Consider the following 9,391-nt stretch of genomic DNA (forward strand, 5'->3'; position numbering starts at 1 on the left):
CACACACACACACACACACACACACACGGGGTCCATCATAAGGATGACATCCCACACTGGCTCACACATTTACAATCACATAGTGACCATCACTTGGTGGCCTTTACACAGTGGCCATCACACAGGGACAGTCATAGTGTGGCCACTATATGTTGGCCACCACACAGTATCATCACACAGTGCCTATCACAGAGCGTACATCAAATGGTGGCCATCACACCTGCTGCCACTGGCAGTTTTAGAGCAATGAGACCCCTGGAAAGGACACTCTCTGACTTGTTGAGCTCCTGCAGGCTGTGCAGTGTGCTCCAGGTTCCCAGCTTTGTGAGCTGTCACCATGCTAGGGTGGGCTTGGGTGACACAGCTGTCTTTGAGTCATTTCTGCTCCTGTAACTAACCCTCACCCATATTCCTGTAAGTAACCTCAATAAAAGTCATTGATTAAGCAAATTGGACTTGGGTGATATCTGTACTTTGGTCTATCATGGAATGGGGAATCTGGGGTGAGGAGACGTGTATGGAATCTCCCCAGGAAGAGTTTCTTTGGTAGATATATGTGGTCAAGTATTTTTGCCTATGGAAGTAAAGTCAATTTCTACAAAACAGAGGAAAATGCAACAAAGAATCTGAGAGTCAGGAAACATTGGTACAAAATCCTACATGGTTGGTAGATGCTGCCTGAGCTGCCCTTGAGTATTTGGGAGATGGCTGCTCACCTTAGCTTTCTTTTGGTATCAAGAGAACTTTCCAAATGCCTGAACAGTCCTCCTTGGTGGCAGCATTTTCTCTGGACTTGTGAGAGTCAGTGTGACACTTTGTGTAATAGTGATTTTAAGCGAGTCTGAATATCATATATAACCAGTTGTGCATGAGCTGGAAGCCATATGGTCACTGTGACACCAAGCGGTAATACGCCATCTTCCCTCTCTAACCTGATAGCAAATTCTTTGGCAAGGATAAGCCCATAGTTGCCCATGTGAGAGAGCTGGATGTTAATGCCTAGTGATGGCACTTGTGGTTAAGAAGGTGGCATTACCAGTAAACCATCATGGTGACTCACTCAGACCCTGTGTCCTTGGCAGACTCTGGAGTCATCCTCAGGCACATCTCTCTCCACACAGCCTGAGCTCACACTCTGCCTCAAAGGAATGCCAGTGTCATAGACTGGGAGTCGGCGTGCAGACAGGCAGGGGTCTTAAAGAAGGATGTTATTCCTGATAGTTGTCAGCTCAGGAAGATGAAGTCATGTATTTACCACAAAGAATAACTAAGCCAGGCGTGATTTACTCTGCAGGGAAGATGTGGGGTACCTGGGTCTCCTATTTATTTGTTTAGTGTGGGGGGGGCACATTTCCTTTTTTAAATTTTTTTGAGGCAGGGTGTTATTAGGCCAGGCTGGCTCACCTCACTGTGTAGATGAGGATGGTCCCAAACTTATGATCCTTCTATAATCCTGAGTACCAGCATTATAGGCATCGCTGCCCTCAAGTTTGTATGGTGCTGGGGTTGAAACACAGTTTTGTGCATGCTACACAAATGCTGTTATCAACTGAGCCACATCCCCAGGGCTCATATTTATCCCCAAGAAATGGTCACCTGAGGGCGAGGAGATCAGGAAGGTAACTGATAACAGGCTCAAGCCCGCCTGCATGTTCACCACCTAATCTGAGTCTCCCCAGAAGGTGGGTTTTTGTTTGTAGGAAGCAGAAATAGGGACTGGACTACCTAATGATCAGGAGCAGATTGGAACAGGTTCCTCCTTGGTGTTACATCCCAATCGCCTCATGGTGTTTCTTTTGATGGAGGCATGGTTGTCAGAAGGAAGAGAAATGCCTTCACAGTGGGAGCACAGCATCTGTGAACTGGTTCATCACAGCAAGGAAAATCTTCTTCTATCTTAAATTAACCCATTTGTATTAATCTATAAGTTGCCACATGGCTTGTGGCTTACCGGTATCTTTACATGTTGCTTGTCATGGCGGCGGCTGGCAGTGTCTCCCTCTCTCCGCCTTCCTGTTCTCTCAATTCTCCTCTCTGCTAGTCCCGCCTATACTTCCTGCCTGGCTACTGGCCAGTTAGTGTTTTAGTTATCAATCAATCATCCACAGCAAAAATGTGTCTTTTTTAGGGATGTGGGTACCTGCATCAGGGTTTGAAAAAAAAAAAAGCTCAAGTTTACAATGTGGTGACTGGGATGATGCGTACGGGACAGTAAGTACTGCCCATGGTAATGCCTCAGTAGCTCACAGCAGATGAGGAAGAGTGTAGCGGGTTGGGCCCAAAAGTGGACTCACAGCGTTGCATTGTGCAATGGTGGGCATGGTTCTGTGTTGGACTAAAAAGGAATGCAGTGGCGTTCACTCATTACAGCGCTTCTGTCTGAGCAGAGGAAGGTCATCTGTGCATAAAATGTTTTAATATGGGTGAGCGCCGCCACAGAAAAAGAATGAAAACTCATATGGGATGTTAGGAAGAGATACATAAGGAAAAACACCCTTCGCAGGTAGAGGGTGGCGTGTGGGCTGCGGAGGATGGAGGGCATTGGGAACAGGAACTGCTTACACAGTTGAGCAGGGCCAGGGCCTTGAGTAAGGAAGGGGTTAAAGGTGGCTAAGGTCTCACAAGTGATGCCTGGAAGAGGAAGGGGTGCTTCTAGAACAGGAGGGTTTGTGAGGGAGGTTAGAAGGGAATGGGACAGAAGAGAGAATGGGTGAGATTAGAGATTCGCTTTCCAGCTTTTGGACTTGGAGCTGAGTAGAGATGTTTGGCAAGAGAAACAGAGATGCTGACTACTTCAGCAGCGCCAAGAGGTGTCAGGATGATGTAGTCTGGGGCAGAAGTTGTTTGTTTCTACCACAGGTTACCAGGCAGATGCAGGAGGGAAGACGGCCACATCGGGGGCTCAGGTGGAGAGAGGGGATTGGAAAGGAGCAGTTGCCGTCCTGTATTGGCAGGGTCTGAGGGCAGGGGTGGGCACTTTCCCTCAGAATCAAAAGAAAAGGAGTAAGGTCTGGGTGGAGCCACAGGGAGAACATGAGGTGTCCATGTTGAAAGAGGGGACGTCACACGTTTCGTTCTTCTCAACCGAGTGAAAACAGGAGCAGCCTGCGAGAGAACTCGGAGAACTTTGGGGTCAGAAACCAGATTATGAACGGTTCCAGCAACCCATGGGGAATTACTAGAGAGAGACCGAAGTCAGTTCCCAGTGAGCTAAAGAGGAGATTTACAGCCCATCCAACCAGTGCAGTCCCGTGATTTTTATCTCACCGTGTTCAGTTCTCGGGTGTCAGGATGGAGGAAGGGTAGCTGGGGACGAAGTTGTGGTAGCCAGCTTCCTGGGTTGAAACGGAGATAGATCAGGGTTTTGGTAGCACATGAGCTGAGCCTGGGGAGACAGGCGAAACCTGAGCTGAAGAAAGTCTGGGAAAACTGAGGTATCTGGGAAGAAGTGTCCTACCAGGGATTGCTGGCAGCTTCAGGAAGGGCAAGAGCAGCAGAAGGAAGAAGACTGTGGTTAGCCCGAGGGATCGTAGCTGGAGATTTTCTGCCTTCCTCGGTTCAGATCCACCCTGGCTGCACATTGCACTTAATCACTTCCATTGCGTTGGCTGACTCGTCTTTAGGGGTTTTGTGTATGTGTTTGTTAGAATAAGATACCCTGGGAAAGGAAATGTAAAATCGCATCTCTGCCATAGTAAGACTGTAATAGGAAGGCTGTGCTAAGTTCATTTCTGTTAACTGTATATTTTCTGAGAATCCCATTGTCTCAACAGGAAACTCTGTAGCTAGAGTTTTCTCCAGTCCTGCCTGGCCCACAGTCAGAACAAATCTCTGTCACTCGCCAGTCCCACAGCTGCTCAGACCCAACCAAGTAAACACAGAGACTTATATTGCTTACAAACTGTATGGCCGTGCCAGACTTCTTGCTAACTGTTCTTATAGCTTAAATTAATCCATTTCTATAAATCTATACCTTGCCACGTGGCTTGTGTCTTACTGGCATCTTCACATGCTACTTGTCATGGCGGTGGCTGGCAGTGACTCCCTCCGCCTTCCTGTTTTCTCTGTTCTCCTCTCTGTTAGTCCCACCTATACTTCCTGCTTGGCCACTGGCCAATCAGTGTTTTATTTATTGACCAATCAGAGCAATTTGACATACAGACCATCCCACAGCAAAACTCAGTATGTTGTGGCCACTGTAGCTGTCCTTCTGGCCCGTGTGTGGGTCATGTCTCTGCTTTCTAGCCAGTCCCTGCTCCACTATGGCATTTTTGTGACTTTTGTCTCTGCAGACAACCTGTGACCCGTTGAACACTGAGATCCATCAGAATGTTGCCTTGTCCCAAACCTTCCAGTGATTTCCACGGTGGCTCATGTCTTCCCAGTGGCCCTGGGTCATCTGACTCCGTTACTTCCTGGCTTTGTCTGTTGCCCAGCCTTACATTCTCTCACGCTGCCCACAGAGGTGTTTGCGGGAGGCCTCCTCTCGGGGTATTTGCACGTGCTGGTTCCTCGGCGTGGACTGTTCTGCCTGGTGTTTATGTGGTGTATTCCTTTACTTCCTCTCCCACCTTCTTAGTTGGAGCTTATACTTTAGTTAGACCACCAGGGAGCCCCGGAGGTCATTTCCTCGCCTCCCAGAGCTGGGGCTACAGATGTGCACCACTGTACCCAGCTCTTATGTGAGTTCTGGGAACCCATGCTAAGATCCTCAAGCTTGTACAGAACAAGCACTTTCCACATTGAGCCATTCCCCCAGCTGCTGTAAGGTTTCGTATCCTCCAAGGCAAGGTCAGATTCAGAAGGGGAGGGGTTTTCCTTTGTTTTCCGTGGCTCCATCTTTACTCTTTTCAGTAAGTACTCTGATATGTTCACTGAGTGGAGAACGTTAAAACCACGACTATAAAAGCCATGGTAGAAAGTGGGGTAGGCAGGTTTACAAAAGGAGCCCAGATATTGTCCATAATGCTGTGTAGAAATAATTTCCTCATGATGTGTTTTAGCACATTCACACATGGCTGATGTATCTCCAGAAGTGTTGGTTGACAGAAACTAACTTCAGAAACAATACCAGCAGCAGATCTAGAATGCCATCCTAAGGGCTCGGGTGGGATTCGGCAGTAGAGTGCTTACCTAGCAAGCAAAAGGCCCTGGCTTCAACCTCAGCACTGTGAAAACAAACAAACAAAAACAAAACCAGCAACAGGAAGAAAACCCCATCATTGAAGGGGGTTTGAGGGACTTGTGGCCTGGAGCTGAGACAGATCTGAGGACAGTGGCACACGCAGGTCTGGGAATGTGGTAACAAAGGCAAATGGCGTGTGTTCTGCACGTACTTGTGCATGCACTGGAGCAAACTACCTGAAGAGCTGGTTCAGTTCTTGCTGTTGTGCCCCATCATTGGAGTCCATTTGTGGGGATCAGGGTTTGGCATGCCAGAAGTTCCAATGGAAAATTCATGACTCTGTGTTAGGTGTGTTCTGTTCGATGTCTTTCACCCCCCAAAATAAGAAAGCAGAAAAGATCATTTAGAAATCTTTGTATGTGTGTACAGGGTGGAATGTGCATGTTTGTGTGGGTGCATGTGTGAGTTCACATGCATCTGTGTTCGCGTGCACATGTGTGTGTGTGTGCGCGTGCGCAAGTGTGTGCACACGCGTGCGTGTGGAGGTCAGAGATCAACGTCAGTGTTTTTTCCCAAGGGCCATTCACCGTATTTTTTTCTTTTGAGATAGGATCCCTCACAGGCCTTGTCAGGCAGGCTAGCTTGGATGCCTGTTGACCTGCCTGTCTCCGCCTCACCAGATTACAGCCGCCATGCTCAGCTTCTTTACCTGGGTTCTGGGACTTGAACTCAGGTCCCTATGCTTACCCAACAGCACTTTACCTACTAAACTGCCGCCCCGGCCCCCAGGAACCTTTAAAACAGTTTAAACAAGTAACTGAATTTCTAACGGCGGCAGGAAATTTCTCACATGCCTTTTGATAGTTCTCTCTCTCTGTGCGATATCCCTTGTATTTCTTACAGGGTAGTGACTTGCTTGGAATGCCCGTTCATTGTTGAGTTTCTCTTTCGTGGCTCTGGGGGTTCACAGTGGAAGTGTCAGTCCGTCTCAAATGCACTTGCTTGTGCACGCGTACGGTGCACCAAATAGTTCGTTCTATTTGAACAGTCCCATCCCTCTGGTTTTAGACATTCACTTTTGCGGAAGCATCGGGAACACATTAAGCTACAGAATAACTGCGATGTTAAGGCTGTGTCTCGCAGCCCCTGGACACCCAGTTGATATAAACACGGTGAAGTCTGTCATGATCGTGATGTCATTTGTCTTATAAACATCTTTTAGTCTCTGGAGAAATCATCGCAGACATAGCAGCAGAACTGATAAACATGTCCCTGGAAAATACACAGAGAGCAAAACTTGTAATTTGAGTATTTACGTTGAAAAGTCACAGGGATCTCAATGGTTTTATAAACAACATGATCAGAATTAGCAGTGCTTAGGATTTCTGCTTTTGAAACTCTATTTTCAGAGTGTTAAAAAAATGTGTGTGTTTGCCTCTCTCTCTCTCTCTCTCTCTCTCTCTCTCTCTCTCTCTCTCTCTGTGTGTGTGTGTGTGTGTGTGTGTGTGTGTGTGTGTGTGTGTGTACTTGGGCACGTGGGGGTGATGTCAGAGGGCATATTGCCTCCTTACCCCGTGAGACAGGGCCTCTCACTGAACCCGAAACTTCACTGATGGGCTTGGCTGTCAGGTCAGCGGGCTGCAGGATCCACTCATCTCTGCACTGAAAGTGCCACGCTCACGGACATGCGCTGCCACACTCTTTGTTAGCCAAGTCCTGGGAGTCTGAACCCTGTCGGTGTGTTAGTGCTGCGGGCTTTACTGACTCAGCCATCTCCCAAACTCCGAAGATCTTTTTGTTTGTTTGTTTGTTTGTTTTTCGAGGCAGGGTTTCTCTGTGAAGCCCTGGCTGTCCTGGAACTCACTCTGTAGCCCAGGCTGGCCTCAAACTCACAGAGATCCGCCTGCCTCTGCCTCCTGAGTGCTGGGAGTAAAGGCGTGCACCACCACCACTCAGCCCGTGAGGATCTAATTTTAAGAAGAGTCACATGAATTCATTTGAATTGCAGAAGTTACCTTGTTAAATATGCTATGTGGGTTTATTTATTTATTTTTTTACTTTATCTGTATTTTAAATAGTGCAAAGTAAAACTTTTAGAGAACAAATCTGATAATACTTTAATTTCAATTATTCATAAGTAAATTTAAATGAAGGTTCTATTTAAATCTGATGTATTGCCTCTAAACTCAGAGTATGATTTCTTTTAAAGATATACTCGGTGGTAGGTAAATCATGGAAAGCTCTTTTTATTCTCCAGGAAGCAGCAATTTATGATATAAAGTAAGCTCTTCTATTACGAGTGACACGTGATAGTTTCTTGATGTAAGATGGCCTTGGCAGGCAGAGGCTTCTCGGCGGTGCCTTCTGCGCCCACCTCTGAGGTATTTGGATGATCGAGGTGGTATAGTGGACTTCTGCTCAGGTCACTGAGGATAAGCAGCCCAGACTTTCCTTCAAAGTGCATTTGAGTGAAGTATCTTAAATGGAGGTACACCTGCATGACCCAGAGAGTTCCAGAACACATAAGCAGCAAGCATTTCTAACTGGCGGGCACCTTTCACACAGATGAGCTCCTCAGACTTTTAAAGCCCTGGGGGAAAAAAAAGGCAGAACTGGACCTGTCAGCAACATTTTTCAGTCTGATCACTAGGGAGACTGAGGCAGGAGGATTGCAAGCCGACAGCTGGCATAGGTTATAGAGTGAATTCTAAGCCAGCCTGGGCAACTTAGTGAGACCATGTGTCTTAGGGTTCTATTTCTGTGAAGAGGCACCATGACCAAGGCAACTCTTTTTTTTTTTAAAGATTTATTTATTTATTATGTATAGGGTTATGCCAGCAGGCCAGAGGAGGGTGCCAGATCTCATTACAGATGGTTGTGAGCCGCCATGTGGTTGCTGGGAATTGAACTCAGGACCTCTGGAAGAGCAGCCAGTGCTCTTAGCCACTGAGCCATCTCTCCAGCCTCAAGGCAACTCTTATAAAGGGAAACATTCAATGAGGTGGCTTGCAGTTTCAAAGATTTAGTCCATGGTTGGACATGGCAGCATGCAGGCAGACATGGTGCCTCAGAAGGATCTGCGAGTCCTACATCTGGATCCACGGGCAACAGGAAGTGAACTGGGACACTGGGCACAGCTTAAGCACATATGAGACCTCAAAGCCCGCCTCCACAGTAACACATTTCCTGCAACAAGGCCACGCCTACTCCAACAAAGCCACACTTCCGAATAGTGCCACTCCCTATGAGCTTATGAGGGCCAATTACATTCAAACTATCACACCATGACTAAGAAAAAAAAGGTAAAAAGGACTGAAGGTGTAAGTCAGTGATAGAGGGCTTGCTTGCCATGAGCTAAGCCTGGGTTTAATCCACAGGACCACACACCACACGCACATACAAACAAATAAAGGCAGGGCGCATATACAGCAGTATTTTCCACACTTAGGGTTATGGTCAAATTCAGTGACATTTGAAGGATGCACGCTCATCCTTGCCTTGCTCTCTCTGTCCCCTCCTAGTCCTTCCACAGCCACCATATTGCATTCAGGTATAGTGGAAGAAGGTGGCCCTCTCTGTGGGGCCAGGAGCCCACATGCAGTCCTGGTGAGCTCTGTTGCCTTGCTGAGGAGACTGACCTTAGCCCCCTCTCGGTAAGGATCTTCCTCCTTGTCCATGTAAGTCCCCACTGTCCCCATTCATGTCTCTTCCTTAGAGCATGGAGCTGCAGATGGTTGGCATCTGGTGTGCACATTCCAAAGCACATTGAGTGTGTTTACAGCCACTAGCAGAGATTGATTCCCGGGGAGGATTAGCTGGAGATGACAAAGGGTGGACAGAGTTCGCAAAGCAGGGAGAGTAGAGGTGGATGTGAGGTGCCTACCATTGTCTCCTGTCTCCTTTGAGAGTGACTAAATAGTTCTCTCACGTGTGTGTGTGTGTGTGTGTGTGTGTGTGTGTGTGTGTGTGGTTTGTTAGTGGGTTTTTTTTTTTTGTAACTGTCAGGTTGGGCCCATTGGACGACACAGAGGGTAGGGAAGATGGAGGTTAGTCTGTGACGTCAGTACAGGTTTCCTCTGAGGGTGATAGAAATGTCTGAACTAGGTGGAGATGGTTGTTGCACCGTGATGCAAATGGGTGAAATGGCACTGAGCTGTTAACCCGAACATGGATAACTGTACGAAGATGTGGTCAGTGGATGAGGTCATTGACACACTAGTTACCTTGGTCTGATCACTGTACACTGCATACCTGTATTGAAATGCT

This window comes from Peromyscus eremicus, chromosome 12, assembly GCF_949786415.1.
Source record: "Peromyscus eremicus chromosome 12, PerEre_H2_v1, whole genome shotgun sequence".
In the NCBI taxonomy this organism is placed as follows: domain Eukaryota; kingdom Metazoa; phylum Chordata; class Mammalia; order Rodentia; family Cricetidae; genus Peromyscus; species Peromyscus eremicus.